The 18,256-nt window shown below is 36.3% G+C and overlaps 1 protein-coding gene and 1 long non-coding RNA gene across 8 annotated transcripts in view; one reads left to right on the top strand and one right to left on the bottom strand.

Annotated features, from left to right (window-relative positions):
* PELI1 (pellino E3 ubiquitin protein ligase 1) overlaps nucleotides 1-18,256 on the bottom strand; it is a 135,739-nt gene that overhangs the window by 27,829 nt on the left and 89,654 nt on the right. The gene's annotated exons all lie outside the window — the stretch shown is intronic.
* Nucleotides 29-16,787, top strand: LOC111097780. The gene is made up of 3 exons (XR_005366148.1): nucleotides 29-157; nucleotides 15,480-15,529; nucleotides 16,662-16,787. It is a non-coding gene; the product is annotated as an uncharacterized LOC111097780 (long non-coding RNA).

Genomic DNA, 18,256 nt, shown 5'->3' on the forward strand with positions numbered 1-18,256 from the left:
CACTATATAATTCTAAATTCTATTGGCTCAAGGGAGAACTCCCTTCTCCCTTACGTCCTCCCTAAGGAAGCCTGTAACCCAAAAGGGAAGAAACGGAAGTAAGAGGGAAGCACAGAACAGTTTTTAACACAGGCTTGATTTCAAGTTATGGAATAAGGTACCTGAAAAGGCAGTATTCTATTTCATAAAAGGCTGACTGAATTAACTATATAAATGCTCTAGAAATGTCAGAGGTATAACTAAAATACTGAACTACCTTCTCATGATACTGTAAGACTCTATTTTTAACAGATTAAAATAATGTTAAGAAACGTTCCATTAAAAAAAAAAAACCAGAAGAATCAATCCAATCCACCTAGAAAGAAATAGTGTTCATTTAGCATTATCTAATGAATCAGACTTTTTTGGTCTTGCTACAAAACACATTATCCCAGGCATAAGAATAGGTAAACATTCCATCACATGACTGATCATGATTTTTTTATTTCTAGCTTTGTATTTTAAAATAAATTAAGATTCGTTTGGTGCTCATGAACATGGAGAATTGATAGCAATACCCAGCAGTGAGTTGGGATTATTTAAGGTTCATCAAGTAGTTACTGAATGCACCCTACTTACCCCTTCAGCTGCTCTTGTAAACTTCATTTGAAGAGTTAACTTCCTGCTACTCCAAATTCCCCCATTCTTCTCCTTAAGAAATGTGTTTTCTTAAGGTGAAGGGTTGTGCATGGAACTCATCTATTCCTTTACACAGTCAAAGGTGAACCTGCTTTGTGCTTAATTACATTTAAGTTTTTTTTTTAAAGCATGCTAATTAAGTCACAAGGGTAAGGGCTAGTTCATACCTGTTCAATGAGCTCCATATACAAACCATCTGTATGCTCTACCCATTAAACTCTTGCCCAACTCCAGTCTAGGGGTTAATATTCCCTTATACAAAAATGCTTTTGGCTGGCCTAGGTCTAATAACACTTTGTCACCTAACACCCTGGGACAAAATACACCCCCCTCCCCATGTTATAGCTGCAAGTTTACTTCTGTTGCTTCCCAGCATTCTATATCTGTGTCGTATCCCCTGAAGCTGTTCTTCAGTAAATCTGCATAATGTTTCTTTGGCCCATTCTGCTGGCAGCAGGCCCACTTGGTTACTCTGAAGTAAATTTGCTCCGGTATTCTGCTTTGGTCTAACCAGTGTAGATGCGTGACCAGTTCAGGAAACACATCTGTAAAAATGACCTCGGCATATTCTAAGATTTTGCTATTTGGTGATCCTGCCTTGTCATGTGATTCTAGGCTGATGAAACTGCTTAAGAAGCCGGACATGACAGGTCCAATACTCATGTAGTTGTGGCTGTGCCTTAAATTTGAGCCTACAACAAAACCTGAGGACCTGCCAATCTTTAGATCTACATTCCAACTCCCTTAATTTTGGAAGTGTGTTTTTTGTTCAAGGTAACTGAGATATCAACAGCTCACATGCTATCATCATGAACTATCTTAATGATTAAATGTCAAGCATTAAGAGCCTAAAAGTTCCTTATGTACTTCAAGCTTTGTGTTTATACCAAATAGTCTCCTGAGAGAATACGGTTTTCTTAAAAAACTCTAAGAAAACATTAAAGACAAAACATCCATATTTTCTACATGATTATGGCGAGTTATTTTTATAATGAAACAAAGAACCCATATTCATAAGGGAGAGAAGGGCTAGAATTAAATCTCCAAGTTCTTTCCCAGTCTGAATTCTTTTTTCTTTTCTATTTATTAAAGTCTTGTTTATTTAAATGATCTCTACACCCATCGTGGGGCTTGAACTCACGACTCCAAGATCAAGAGTTGGATGCTCTACTGACTGAGCCAGCCAGGTGCCCCTACTTTTTGCTTTTCACATGTACTTTATTTATAATAATGTCTGCTTATAATATCATGTAGACCAATCAAGTAAGAAAACAAAACTTTAAGCACTTTTCTTGGTTGATGGGAATCAAAGTTCCCAAATGTTGGCAAATGGACCTGAATCTCAGTGACCTTCCGCCTACTCTTCTTCCATATTTAGCTTGGCTTACAGGTAGGTGTCTTAAACTTCGTCTCTTATCTATAGTGTCTGAACTTCTAGTAAATATCCCAATTGAGCTTCGGGACCAATGATAAACTTTTAGTCCCCTGAAAACTTCTAAGAATCATTCTAGAAAAAGACTAAACCAAACAAAGTATACTTACCCCACAATTTCTAGGCCTTCTCAGAAGTTTCTTTTCTTATGGTCCTATTTTTCTTATTAGTTGTAGTCTAGGTTTTGATTTCACCTTTGGACACAACTAACCTCTGAGAGCGTGCTTCTTCTCTAATCTCTGAAAACTTCCACGGATGTAATAATCAAGGACTCATTCCTCACAGTCCCTTTACCTCTAGCCACACCCACAGCAGGTGTGTTATTTCATCCTTTAGTTCTGCCTCATTGGTGATGCATAGGTCATGTTCTTCTAATATATACGCAAGCTCATACAGATAGCATTGGCTATAATGTCTTTACTGAGTATCTACATGTTCCTGGTTTTTTACTTGCCAAATCCATCCATCTCCAATCCTTTTGGAAATAGGAATACTGGGGCCTAAGATTTTTTCAACAAGGGTGGAGAAGGAAGAAAGAAGAAGGGGGTGGGGGAAGGGGTAAAGGGGCAGGGGGTGGAGTAAAAGAAAGTCACTGGTATTAATGCAACATATAATCACATTCTAAAGCTGGAAAGAGACTTAAAGAATATCCTTCCTATTCAACTTGCACAATTTTCCTTTTAATACCCTCATTTTATAGATGAGAAAAATCTATATCCAGAGAGGATAGGTTATTTGATGAAGTTGTAGGGCTAAATAGTGGAGTTAGCTAGCAGATCTTGTGACTTCTGTTAGTCTGTTCCATAGTTTTGGAGGCAAAGCCACAAGCACTAAAGAACAGAACTGTCAGCCAACAAATAACTCATACCTTGTACTGTGCAAGTATTATCATAGGAGATAACCAAGTATTCACCTTTAGCTCTATTATTTGCTGTGTTGGTTGTTATAATTTATATCATAAAGAGAAAGCTGAAAATTAGATAAATAAAAGTTTGATGACAGGCATACCATGGAGATTTGTTTCTCTTTGCTCACCAGAGGAGCTGTGTCTCACTGAACTGTCTTGTTCACTCTCCCACTGTGTGGGCTTTTGCTAACCTGGAAGTCTCCTTAAACGAACCAAAGAAACCCAGATGTCAAAAAGTACTGCCATAGATAACGCACAGAATGGGAAAAGTATTTGCAAGTCACTTATATGATATAAATATATCTATATGCAGATATATAAAGAACTCTTGCAATTAAATGATAAAAATATAAACCCAATAAAAAATCGGTAAAGGATCTAAATAGACATTTCTCTAAAAAAGAGATATACAAGTGAGCATTAAGTTCATGAAAAAATACCCCACTCACTAGCCGTTAGGGAAATGTAAATCAGAACTACAATGATGGATGCGTGGGTGGCTCAGTGGCTGAGTGTCTGCCTTCAGCTCACGGTGTGATCCTGGAGTCCTGGGATCAAGTTCCGCATCAGGCTCCCCAGAGGGACCCTGCTTCTCCCTCTGCCCATGTCTTTGCCTCTGTCTCTCTCACAAATAAAATCTTAAAACACACACACACACAATAAAATACCACTTCACGGCCACTAGGATTACCAGAGTCAAAGACAGATAATAAATGTTGGCAAGGATGTGGAAAAGTTGGCATCCTTGATCACTGCTGGTAGAAAGGTAAAATGGTGCAGTTGTCATTTTGGAAAACAGTCTGGCAGTTCCTTAAAAGATTAAACATAAATTTATCATACGACCCAGGAATTCTACTCTAGGTATGTATCCAAGAGAAATGATAACATATGTCCACACACAGACTTGTACATGAATGTTCATAGCAGCATTATCAAATAGTCAGAAAGTTGAACAACCCAAATGTCATCCATCAATTGATGAACAAACAAAATGTGGTATGTCCATACACAGGATATTTGGCAATAAAACAGGATCTGTTAAAATCAAACACAAATGGTGACCAGACTTGAAAACTCGCTGAGCAGTCATATAAGCAAAGTTTAATTTAGCTTATTATGCAAGGTAAGTGAAGTTACCTTGACCTGGGTCACTTCTAAAAATCATAAGCAAAATTGTTCCTCCAAATTGATAAGGGGTGACCAATAACCAATTCTCCTTCCTTTAAGAAAATTCCAATATTGCAAATAATCACCATAAAGAATAAACATTCATGCCTTCACACTATCTAAGCTACTTTATATGCTTCTGAGCTTTATATACCTCTGAGCCTCCTTCCACGTTTTGATTTGAGTGCTCCTCATCTGCAAACTGTCTTGTTGGTGTGTACTCAATATATTTCTACTAATTTCTACTTAAGTGACTGATTTTTTTTTAAATGAACTTTTGACAGTACTGATACATGTTACAACATGGATGAACCTTGAAAACATCATGTTCAATAAAAGAAGCCACTCACAAAGGACTACAGATTGTATGATTCCATTTATATGAAATTTCCAGAATAGGCAAATCCAGGGGCAGAAAGGAAGATAGGTAGTTGACTAGGGTGAGGGTAGGGAATTGGAGTTTGAGGAGTGATGGCTAAAGGCTACGGGGTGTCTTTTACAGCTGATAAAAATGTTCTAAAATTGATTGTGATGATGGCTGCACAACTCTTGTGACTATAAAAAGTAGTGAGGTATATACACTTTAAAGTATGGTATATAAATTATATCTCAATAAAGTTATGAGAAATAATGAAGAAACAAAATACCACCACACTAAAAAAAAACAACCCTGCCATAAACTAGAAATTACTGAATATTGGAGTACGTCTGGAATTCAAATATTCATCTTTTGAAGAATATAAGATCAGAAGAACTTATGCAACTTTAGAACTTGCAGAAGTTAAAAAATTCTATTTTAATTCCAATTACTTGTTGAACCAGAGAAATTGAGGGAAGTAATCATTTGAACATTCTACAAGTTTTCACAAACCAAGCTTAAGATTTTCCCAAACCAAATCTTTCTGTACTAGAAATCACAAAATTCACAATTAGGTTTGGAACTTCTAATCTCATATTGTTTCAATCTAGCTTTAACTGCACACATGAATTTTTTGGTTTATGTTTTGCTGACATTTTACATCACCTTCAATGAAGGCAAATGAGCACGGTGTTTCCTCCAACACCAATCAATTAATCAATTCTCTGACATCAAGTGGGTGCCCAACAATTTAATTCAATTGACACTACCTATTTGGGGTTAACTCAGATCCCAGAAGTTAAAGGTCCCAAAAGACCATCCCACTTCTAATGCCAGTCGCAAATCCCAGGCTATCTCTACTTCTAATAGGCTATAAACTGGGGGTTTCCATGCCCCACTCCACATGTTCCATAATTTACTAATATGACTCACACAACTCACGAATACACTTCACTTACATTTACCAGTTTATTATAAATGGAAATATTAGCTACAAATATTAGCTTATAGTCCTATTTGGTTAAATAGCTAAAAATAGTTTAAAAACTATCATTTATTTCTAGGTTACCAGATGATGGTATCTCTACACAACAAGATTATAAAGAGCTACCCCACTTCCAACATTCTAGATTGGTTATTTTCCATTAAATGCTTATTAATGACTTTTTTCTACTAACAACAGCAATTGTAGGCTTCCCTTGCAGCTTAATTAACTTAGATGTTTGAGTAGTTTTCAAATTGGGGGCTGTGATTCCCCTTCATTTCTTTTTTAAGTAGGCTCCATGTCCAGTGGAGCCCAATGCAGGGCTTGAACTCAAGACTGAGATTAAGACCTGAGTGGAGATCAAGAGTTGGGACATTTAAACACAGAGCCACTAGGGTTCCCCCTCCTTACTTTGAATTTGGTGCATCTAGAATAACTAGTAATGCAATTACTAATCTAACAAATTATCAGTGAGCATTCACTATAATGCCAGAAGCTATGGAAGAATTCAAACCAATGCAAAAGGTGTAATTCTCTACACTACCACTTATTTCCTTATTGTTAGGAAAAAAAGGTATAAATCAATCAGCCCAGCTGTAATCAGCATAGGACAGGTACTACATTAAAAGACTATAGGTACGATAAGACCTCAAAGAAAAGTAAAAGACTATAGGTACGATAAGACCTCAAAGAAAAGTATTACCACTTTAGTGGAGGAGGATCCAGATAAATCTTCATAGGAGGTGTATTTGAGTTGGGCCTTATGAGACAGACTAGATTTTGATAAGCAGAGAAATGGCAGTTCAGGTGGAAGAAACAGATGGATGCATCAAGACAAAAAAAAACAATGAGTAAAAACTATATCGTGTGCTCAAAAAAGGGTAAGTAAGTAGATTCCCTGGAGTGAAGGGACCAGGTAGGAGACCAATAAACAGTAAGCCTGTGGAAATCAAGGAGCCTCTGTAAGCTCAATCACTCCCGGCAAGCACTGAATAAATGTCTAATAACTCAATGAGATACAGCTCAAAGGCAAAGAAATGCCATATATAGTGGGCCTTAAGGGTCAGGATCAAGGGAATGAACTTTATTCTGGAGTTTAACCTTTAAACAAGGTTTCAGAGAGAGGAAGAAAACAAACGTGTTATCTACTGGGTAGCAGGTATTAAGAACTTCAAATATGTTAAACTCAAACTCTGCAACTGTCTTATAACAGATGAGGAAAACAGGCTCAATAATTTGCTCAAGGTCATTCTGAAACTGAGTGGTAAAAGTTGTGATCTGAACTTAAGCCCCTGTCCTTTCCACCATTCTACACAGCAAAGGTCAATCAATCAAACCATGGCCAGAAGTTGTCTGCCAAAAAAATCTATAATAAAAATAATGTATTATGTCAAATTTATATTTTTAGTCTGGACTATCACCACAATATGGAAAAATGGGTTTTTGCCAAATTTGGGTGGAATTTTGGGTACTGTGACCCAAAATTTAAGCTGCAGTAGCACACATTAAATTCACTTTGGGGATTCTTAAAGAGTCATCTCAAAGAGTCATCTTTCAGAATAGAGTAAACCAATATAAGAAGTTAATCTAAATATGGAGAGGGAAATATATGCCATATGCATTAAGACAAAAATGGGTGAAGTAAGCTATGGAAAGCCCCAAAGGCACAGGTACCATGGCCCTTTTTTTCTAGTTACTGATTCTCCTCACATGTCTTGTTAATTTTTAACTATTTAGGAAAATCTATATTGATGAATATAGGGGCTTGTGTGGGATCCCTCAGCATTTGTGTACTGTTGTGTATTGTTCAACTTCTTCCAGGGAGAAGGCTGTTTTCCTAAGGAAGGTTACCAACCAGAGGGATGGGTTTATATCTATTTTTTCTCAGAGTAAATGGATCAAGAACAAGCCAGTAATGTTGCTCCCTGAGTGAGATGAGTTACCTAGATGCTTCTGCAATGCAAATACATAAAAGGACGAAGAAACCGTATATGCAGCTAGAAGATGCTCATGAAACTATCTGAAACCACCCAGATCGAAACTGCTCACATAAAACCTCTGTTTGATGTTGGACATGGTCTTCATACTTTTAAGTGCTCAGCACCAGGACAAATTTGACTAAGTCTGAATTTACTTAAAGGAATTTCTCGAGAAGCTAGGTGGAGTAGGCTGGAAGAAAACCAAAGAAATCACTCACCAATTAGGACATTTAGTATTTTGTATATCAAAAAACAAAACTTCTTTTTAAAAAATTCAGTTCAGTGCAATTACTGATTCCCCTTTACAGCCTCATCATAGAGAGAATCTCTTTATATTTTTTCAACAATGGACAGACTACCCAGACCAGAAAAAATATTCTCTTAAGACATATTAATTTGCAAAAGCCTAAGTTGTTAATAACCCTTTTGCTGATGCTTATTAAACAAAACAACACAATGTAGAATGAAAGCATAAAACCCATCAAATTCCATGCCAGTAAGGGTGATTTGAAAAATTTTCAGAGGAATGATTCTGTATACACTTGTTGGGAGACTATGCTTTAGTAGGTTACAACATCACAGCAATATTCACTAAGTAATGTTCAGTGAGTCAGGTTTTTTTTTAAGATTTTATTTATTTATTAATGAGAGAGAGAAAGAGAGAGAGAGAGAGACAGGGAGAGGGAGAAGCAGGCTCCACATGCAGGGAGCCGGACATGGGACTCGATCCCGGTTCTCCAGGATCATGCCCTGGACTGAAGGCGGCGCTAAACCACTGAGCCACCCGGGCTGCCCAGTGAGTCAGTTTTTTAACATTGGTGAATATGGCTTCAATTGACAGGTGGATGTCTCTGAAACTTTGCGATGCTAAAAATATACTCATTTAATGCTCTTTTAACTGTTTTTCTCAAATTCTATTTCCAATGAGCCCCTGACTGCAACAACTGCAATTGTGCTAATCACAGTTCTATTCCTTGTCAAAGGATTATTGTACCTGAAATTGGAACTAATCTGGAAAATCTAGGCTTTTGCCACAGTTAACATTTGAAAGTCAGAATTTAGCTTCCCTCTAACTACATCTGTTAGGACTGACCGCTAGGTAGGAATAGATCCTTTTTCCAGAAAAGTTCTCCACCTTAGTTGACTGCCTTTTTTCCATCAGTTATCTCAAATAAAAAGAGACTCTTCTCATTCATATTATTTAGAAACTATATTCTATATTCTAGGTACCTGAAAAGATGGTATGCTCTTAAACTGAGTTCCCTTTTAAGTAATTTCAGCTCAAGCTAAGGTTGAGCAGACGAAAAAAAATATCAACCAGTTTTCTTCACTCAAAACTGAGAAACTATTTGTACCAAAATTGAGATAGAAAAGTGCGTGTGTGGGGAGGGGAGGAGCATAGTTTTAAAGCCCAGAAAGATAACACTGTCCTATTCTGCAATTTCTAAAATTGAAGTTATTAGTTCAGCAAACATTTACAGGGTGTCTACCATGGGTCAGCTCTTGTGCTAGGGGTTGCACATACAAAGATTAAATGAGAAATATTCCTCTCTTAAAGGAACTATTAAAATCAGGACAAACACTTTTTTTGCTGCTAGAATTTTTTCTGAGATATGCTTTTTTTAAAATTTTTTAAAAAATTTGTATTTATTTATGATAGTCACACACACAGAGAGAGAGAGAGAGAGAGAGAGAGAGGCGCAGAGACACAGGCAGAGGGAGAAGCAGGCTCCATGCACCGAGAGCCCGACATGGGATTCGATCCCGGGTCTCCAGGATCGCGCCCTGGGCCAAAGGCAGGTGCTAAACCACTGCGCCACCCAGGGATCCCTGAGATATGCTTTTTAAATCATTTAATAATAGTCTTCCAAGCAAAGTTATATATATGAGATACACTTCTATGCTTTCAAAACTGAAAGATCGGATTTGCAAATGTACTTTTTTTTAAAGTACTGTAGGGGCGCTGGGGTAGCTTAGTTGGTTGGGTGTCCGACTCTTGATTTTGGCTCAGGGCATGAGTTTAGGATTATGAGACTGAATCTGTGTCTGCTCTGAGTGTTGAATCTGCTTGGGATTCTCTCTCTCCTGCCTGTCCACCTGCATACGCTTGCGTATGCCCTCTCTCACAAAAATAAATAAATAGGGGCACCTGGGTGGCTAAGTGGTTGAGCATCTGCTTTTGGCTCAGGTCCTGATCCTGGGGTCCTGGGATGGAGTCCTGCATCAGGCTCCCCACAAGGACTCTGCTTCTCCCTATGCCTATGTCTCTGCCTCTCTCTCTGTGTCCCTCATGAATAAATAAAATCTTAAAAAAAAACCAAATAAATAAATAAATAAATAAATTTTAATTGCCATCATCATTTCTTTCTCTTCCTCTCACTAAGGAAAAATCTTTTTACAGGACCTCAAAAAATTTCTTAAATTTTACATTTTTAAACAGAGTTACAGAATGAGCTAAAGTAATGTGACATCTATAATGAATTTTTTAAAAAACTCTTTATTTAGGGCAGCCCCAGTGGCTCAGCGGTTTAGCGCCGCCTTCCACCCAGGGTGTGATCTTGGAGACCCAGGATCAAGTCCCGGGATAAAAATCTTAAAAAAAAAAAAAAAAAAAACTTTTTATTTGCTTATATATTGTCATCTTTAATTATTTGTCCTAATAATGAGTCATGCTTTTATTAGAGTTTTATTGTTAGTAAAGACTGTATGTTTAAATTTCTACATGTATTTTTTTTAAGATTTTATTTATTTAGTCATGAGAGACACAGAGAGAGGCAGAGACAGGCAGAGGGAGAAGCAGTCTCCCCACAAGGAGCCCAAAGTGGGACTCGATCCTGGATCCGGGGATCATGCTTTGAGCCGAAGGCAGAAGCTCAACCGCTGAGCCACCCAGGCGTCCCATTCTATACATATCTTTAAGTTTCATATAGTTTACAATTCTCAGCAAGGATATCCTCTCTTAATATTTTCACATTAACATTTGTCCAAAAATTGGGTTTTATGTAAGCTAAAAATTATTTTTCATAATAGAAATAAAAAAGATTCTAATTAACATAGTTCTTTCTCTTCGAAGGCCCTGGCACAGATATAAAATTGCTGATATTTGATCAATAAGTTTGATGGATTGTTTTTTTTTTTAACCTTTGACCTAAACTGGTCTACCACTATATTTACTGAGCCAAATATCCACAAGGACAAACGGCAAAGCTTCCTATTCATTCCAGCTAAATCAATTAGGTTACTCACATTTACTGAACACTTGCCAAAAGCCCCTCCCTCTGCTTTTTGGTATCAATAAAAAGCATTCTTATAATAAAGGTTTATTTTGTTTTGGAAAAAAGCCAGGGTTCTTAAATTCACTGTGTTACTTTGCAACTCCTGCTTCACTTGCCTTCTACATTGTGTAGGTGGAGGAAAGAAACCAAGACATTCAGAACAAAATGTGAAGTCAAGGGAAATTTTTAGACAGCAATAAATTGTGAAATGACTTAAACTTACTGTCAGAACAATCTTTTGTAGAGAAACATAAATGTAGGAACTTTAACATACCCTTGGCATTCAATGAAAAAATACTAGGCTCAGAATACCATAAATTCAATTTTTATTTGTTTAAACTAGTTTGGGTTCTTTTTTATGTAACTCAATAAACTGCAATTAAAATTATATTTGAATAGATTTTGTTTTATTGCTCCTCTTAGGACTTCAAAAAAAGACAACTATTTACTAATCTATAAATTACTTTTTTTGTGATTATGAAAATGTTCTTCAGTAAACATTTAAAGTATTTATAAACTTTCCAAGACTATTCATTTAAAGTCATGCTGTATTTTGAAGAGTCCACTTTAAATGAATGTTGTATTTGTAAAACACATTAATACATATATAAACCCAACCAAATTAATATTGTTGATTCTAGAAGATAGAGTACAGACTACAATTGCTAATCTATATACAACCAAGGAATTTCTTTAATGACTAATGTTAGAAGATTAATCTAGAACTTCTAAGGCAATGTATGTACTATTTTTTCTTCGAATCATTGATTACTTCTTAATATAATTTTTATTAGGAATGATTTTCAACTTTTATTTATACTACAAAGAGTTATTGTGGTGGCTGAAATAGCTTCCCATTTGATGTGTCCCAATAAACTCCGTTACTTTTTTTAAAACCATGTGTCTTTAGGATCCACCATAACTCAAATTCTCCCAACTTTTCCCCAGATTTAAAAATGATGTATCGGGGATCCCTGGATGCCTCAGTAGTTTATGCCTGCCTTCGGCCCAGGGCTGGTCCTGGGGTCCCGGGATCGAGTCCCACGTCGGGCTCCCTGCGTGGAGCCTGCTTCTCCCTCTGTCTGCGTCTCTGCCTCTCTCTGTGTCTCTCATGAATAAATTAATAAAAAATCTTAAAAAGAATAAAAATGATATCACATATTCTTGACAAAAACCATGAAACTGAATATAATAAATGCTAAGTAAATAATTGTCATTTTAATATTATCACTATTTACTTGTAAAAAATTCTGATGTTTCGGGGATCCCCAGGTGGCTCAGAGGTTTGGCGCCTGCCTTTGGGCCTAGGGCACGATCCTGGAGTTACGGGATCGAATCCCGTGTTGGGCTCCCAGCATGGAGCCTGCTTCTCCCTCCTCCTGTGTCTCTGCCTCTCTCTCTATCATAAATAAATAAATCTTAAAAAAAAAAATTCTGATGTTTCAAGATCCATTTGATAGGCCTTTTCCAATCAAGGAGTCTTTCCTTTTCCTTATCCCCTAAACGCTTGTTCTTATAGCCAGCTTTGTGTTACAGTAGATACGGATCTTGTGCTATCTCCTATTAAAGCTGAAAACTCCTCTAAGGGAAAAACTGTTTTGCCCATTTTGCAGAACTTAATAAAGGAAAAGAAAATGTTAAAGATATGTTTAAGTTAGATCTTATGAAGACTTCATTTTAATTTGGTGAGTAAAGCATATTTGCACGGTGTCAAGAAATTTTGGGGTACCTGGGTGGCTCAGTTGGTTGAGTTCTCCAACTCCTGATTCTGTCTCAGGTCATGATCTCAGGGGCTGAAACCAGGATCCAAGTCAGTGTTAAATCTGCTTGGGATTCTCTCTCTCCTCCCTCTGCCACTCCCCCTGCTCATGCTTGCTCTCTCTAAATAAATAAATAAAATCTTAAAAGAAATTTAAAAGAAAAAACCCTAACATTTCCTCAATACTATAGAATTGTATTGTAAAGCCTTATTGGGATATTTGTACTCATTCACATATATATTAATGTAACATAAGAAATGGAAGGAGCTATCCAAATAATATTAGAGATTGAAATGTAAATGATTTTCTACTTCATTTCATATTTTTTATATTAAAAAAATAAAAGTATAATAGGTACTTTATTTTCCTTTTCAGTTATAACTGAGTTTCCATTTTCAGACTAAAATCAGTTACAGTAATGAAAGCATTTGTTAGTGTCCCTCATCACCCCTTATTGTTCCTCCTCTCCCAAAGGCCCTGAGTATCTTTAGGAGAGAACTTTAGATTTCATAGTTCTTTATGAACTTGCTGGTCTAAAATCCCAGTTGGCTTAAGGCATTAAGGAAGTATTCACCTAGAAAAACATGTGGATCTATAAAGACACTGTTATATATCATAAAACTACTTCTCAGCAAATGTGGTTACTATAGCTAATAGGAAAATTAATAGTACGGTTATTTGTTAAAATAGCACCAAATTTTAAAATTTTGATATTCTCAAAACTCTTCAAAGGTGACAAGTCTTAGCAATTCCCATTTATATATTGCTCTAAAACAGTAATTTGGAAGTGAAGTCATACAAATTCCAAATTAGCAGTGAATACTAAATTAAAAAAAAAAAAACAGAGGAAAAAAATAAAACAAGATGGAGAGAAAGACAAACCATAAGAGACTCTTAACCACAGGAAACAAACTGAGGGACCCTGAGGGTGGGGGGATGGGGTAACTGGGTGATGGACATTAAGAAAGCATGTGATGTAATAAGTACTGGGTATTATATAAGACTGATGAATCACTAACTTCTACCTTTGAAACCAATAATACATTATATGTTAATTTAATTTAAATAAAATTCAAAAAGTAATTTAAAAAAAATCAAACTGGTCTTCCTTAGTTGAGCCCTAACTCTTAAAATGGAAAAGATATAACAAGAGTTAAGGACATCTATTTTCTGCCTCCCAGCAGACATTCACCCTTCCTGTAATATAATGGTGTCTTTATTTCCTTCTTAGAAATTATAATTTATGTATATCTGGTTGACATAGTTGACTATGTCCTCAAACTCAATGGCTGGGTATGTAGCTCACTCCTAGACAATCCCGGCTTCATGTTCCTGTGGCCACAAAGAAAGTGGGCCAGTCTGAGCCAATAAGATGCAGTGAGACTTTTGCTGGGGCTTCTAGGAAAAAGATGGTCACTCTTTCCAGATACAGAGGATACTGCAGGGATTTAAGGGCTGAAGGGATTAAAGTTATCTTCTACTCAGGTAGGGCTGGAGAATAAAGCCAAGAAGGAGGAAGCAGTGCCAGGAAAAGCACAGAAATTGAGTCTCAACATTAAAGCCTTGGGTGGAGCTATCCTTGAAGCCATACCTATCCTGGTCCAGTTCACACAAATCAATAAACCTTTTCCCCTCTTAGGCCTGTTTGAGTGCAGTTTTCTGTCACAATAGATTCTTAACTGACATAACTATTTTAAGTGTGTTTGTTTCCCCAAGACTAAATACACTAGGCCACAGAATTCAGTTCCAAAAACATGGTAAAACAGACTCTTCATAAATGATTGTTTTTTAAAGTCCACTCTCCTTCTCAAGATCCTCTCCTTGCCAAGTTCAAGGGCTACAGAAGACTTTATATCTTCTGCCTTTATATTAAGACAAAGGAATTTCTTTTTTTTTTTGCCACAAAGAAATAAGAATTAAAAACCAACAATGGAAAAAAGAATAAGCATGGGGAAGTGGGGAAGTAAATCATCTACAGAAACTGTAAATAATAATCAGATGTATTTTTTTTTTTTTTACTAGAGGCCTAAATGAGAGTCAGGGACTAAAACTTATTTAATTAAGCAGATTCAACTACATACAGAATCTAATATACAAAGGCCTTAAAATACTAAAATCAAAGTTCATATTCAAAAAGAGGCTGATAAAATTAAAAGGAAAACTTTTCCTTGGGGAATTGAAATATCTATGGCTTTTAAAAATAGGCAAATAACTACATAATTTCAAAAGAGGTAATATTTAATCATAACCACAAAAATTACTGGTTTTAAGCATACTATGTGAATATGACATGCTTCCAAGTCATTCTGAAAATATTTAGCAAAAAACTACTTAATAGAGTAAGTCCAAATATTGTCAAGTAATTCACAACAACTAAAAACACTTTCAAGTAATATATAAAATTCGTACTCCTACTTTCTAGGGATTTGGTGACTAAACTGCTAACAAGAAAAAGAAAAAACAATGCATGCAGAATAAAATGGAATTAAGATGTATATTCTTGTGTTTCTCATACCATATTCAAGTGAGCTTTTAACTGTATACTTATCTTTTACATTTTAAACAAAGTAGGAGTACTAGAATGATTATAATACTCATATGATCACAATATCATTAATATGGAGACTTGTGTGCAAGAGTATGAGATACACTATTATTTGTTGAGATGAAGTAAAATAGAGTAGTTAAGGGAATTCTGGAGTCAGACTGTCTATGTTGACTCCTGGCACTGTCATTTTTAATAGTTATAAGTCTTGGACCAACCTTACTGAGGTTCAATTTCCTTATCTATAAACCTTATTAATAAGTAATAATGTTAATTAACATGTATGCAGTACTTATCATAAGTGACAGGTATTTTTGAATGAACTTTACTGAATAATTGTTTTACTCCTAATAATGTTCTTGGGAGGTAAATAATATCATCTCTCTTTTACAGATAAGAAAACTGAGGTCCAGATCAGTAAATTACCAGAGGTCATACAGCTAGTAAGTGGTAGGGTTGGCACTTCGGATGGAAACCTGAGAAATTTTGGTTAAGAGTCAATACTTGTAAACCTAACAGTCTATTACCTTTCAATAATATAATATTACTAACCCCAAAAGAGGTGTTTTGAGAATTAAACCAAGTACCTAGCACATAGTAGCTATTTCAATAAAGAATTACTGTTATAGCTCTTTTGATAGCTGATTCCTTTTTACTTGGATATTTATATTGTCAGTTAAATAATTATTTTAGTATAGAAACTATTTCCTGCTAAAGAGAATTTGGTGGGGGAGAACAACAACCCTGGAAATTAATTTTTATGAAGAGTAATAAATCACTCTTCAAACCTTCTGTAGCCAGGGACTTTGAGGCTCCCATAAATTTGACACTGAGCATGGGAATTTGAGGTACCTTTGAGATATCCATGGACATTAGAAGCAATTGTATATACAGGTCTGGAGCTTGGGCTGGACATATAAGCCTGGAAATCTTTGATATACAGATGAAATTACCTAGGGAATGAGTATGGAGTATGAGAAGAAAGCCTAAGATTAAGCCTTGAGTTCAAAACTTTAGGAATCTGAACGAAGTAGCACCTCCTAAAGGAGATTTTAAAAAGCAACAGCATCAAACTGCTGATCCATGGTATATAGTATCCTGGAAGTGAAGAATGCTTCAAAAAGTAGGAATTAGTCAGCAATGTCAAATGTCCCTAGGAAGTCAAGTAAGATAAATATTGAAAAAAGTATCACTCAATTTAGTAATATGGAGATAGCAAGTGATCTCCATAGCTATTTCAAAGGAATAATGGGATTTCATTTTATTTTAAACACAATTATGTATCTTTTAATCAAGAACAGCAAGCAGGGATCCCTGGGTGGTGCAGCGGTTTAGCGCCTGCCTTTGGCCCAGGGCACGATCCTGGAGACCCGGGATCGAATCCCACGTCAGGCTCCCGGTGCATGGAGCCTGCTTCTCCCTCCGCCTATGTCTCTCTCTCTCTCTCTCTCTCTCTCTCTGTGTGTGTGTGACTATCCTAAATAAATAAAAATTTATAAAAAAAAAAAAAATAAGAACAGCAAGCAAACACTGGAGATATGTTGATAATTGAGTCTCCCTTCTTCCTCCCTCCAGCCTCCATAATGCCCATCCAAGGAAGGCTGTAATGGTGAGATATTCCACAATGAAACTATAGTCACTGGAATTTTCGTGATTGTAATTATCCACAGTATTTTCACTAGATAAACAAGGAAAACCAAGACTCAGTTCTTGTCCTTAAGAAATGTATGTAAAACAATTTAATGCCAATGTAATATGGTAAAAGTAGTGTCTGGGCCCTATAGAAGCAAATAATACTCATCCCAGTTACGGCAGTAGGGTCAGACTGCTTTATACAAGAAAAATATCCACTCCTTCATTTTTCTGAGCAGCTCCTATGCACTGGATTCCTGGAACACAAATAAACTTAGATCTCTGGATTCACACAGCTCATGAATTAGCAAAATGTGTCCAGATATGTCAAAAGAGAAATTCTAATATAATGTGATCGGTGCTATAACAACAGTATTAGCCGAATGTTAATCAATGACAGTAAAATGTTAAAAAAAATAAAAGAAGAAGAAGAAAAAAGAGAGAGAGAGACCCTAACCGAAACATGGAGAAGTTGGAGAAAATTCTATAGAAGAATAAAATTCAAGATGGGCTTTGAAGGATGAAAGTCCTCAATGAGAGATGTTTATTCTATGTAATAGCATATGCAAAGTTCAAAACTGTTTTGAAAACAATGAGAATTTCATTATGACTTATGTACAGTAATGAAAGGAAGGAAGTGAGAGAAGCTAGAGGTAGATGAGGGATGAGTCCTTATAAGGACTTTATAAGCCAAGATAGAATTTGGAGCAGGTCTTTAAAAAATAGAAAAAAGATATATTTATTTATCTGAGACAGAGAGAGAGTGCACGCATACACAAGCGGAGGGTGGAGGAGTGGACGTGGGGGCCAGGCAGAGGGAGAAGGGGAGAGTCTTAAGCAGACTCCACCCTAACCACAGAACTTGATCTCACCACCCTGAGATCATGACCTGAGCTGAAACCAAGAGTCAGATGTTTAACAGACTATACTACCCAGAACAGATCTTATAGGAAATGGGAGACCCAGAATGGACTAACATAACTATGTTTTTTTTCAGACTCCTTAGCCTGACAAACTAGATATGTGATTCTGTCCCTTGCTCTAAGCTATCCCATCCCTAATCTATTTCCGTAAATGGCACCACTTAAACCCAGTAATTGCTCATACCAGAAACCTGGAAATCCTTAATAGCTCCTTCTCCCTCATTTTCTATATTGTCTACCACGATGTGCTACCATTTCACTTTTAAAACATACTCAGCGTCTTTGCTCATGCTGTACCCTCAACTTAGAATGATATTCTGCTCTTTGCCTAGCTGGCTCCTCTTTCTGGAGACAGTAGCTTAAATGTTAATTCCTTAGAAAGTGTTCTCTGATCATCCAATATACAATATCAGGTTCCCATCTGGTATTCTCTCTCAGCACCCAGTTCTGAATTTATTTGTATATTTACTTGTTTTTAATATCTACTCTCCTTTCTAGTCTGTGATTTTCATTAGGAACTGTCTCATCCTGTCCTCTCACCACATACTCAGTGCCTGCACAATAGAAGTATTCAAGACAGACTGGTTGTAAAAAAACAAACAAACAAAACACACA

The sequence above is a fragment of the Canis lupus genome, chromosome 10, assembly GCF_011100685.1.
Source record: "Canis lupus familiaris isolate Mischka breed German Shepherd chromosome 10, alternate assembly UU_Cfam_GSD_1.0, whole genome shotgun sequence".
Classification (NCBI taxonomy): Eukaryota; Metazoa; Chordata; class Mammalia; order Carnivora; family Canidae; genus Canis; species Canis lupus.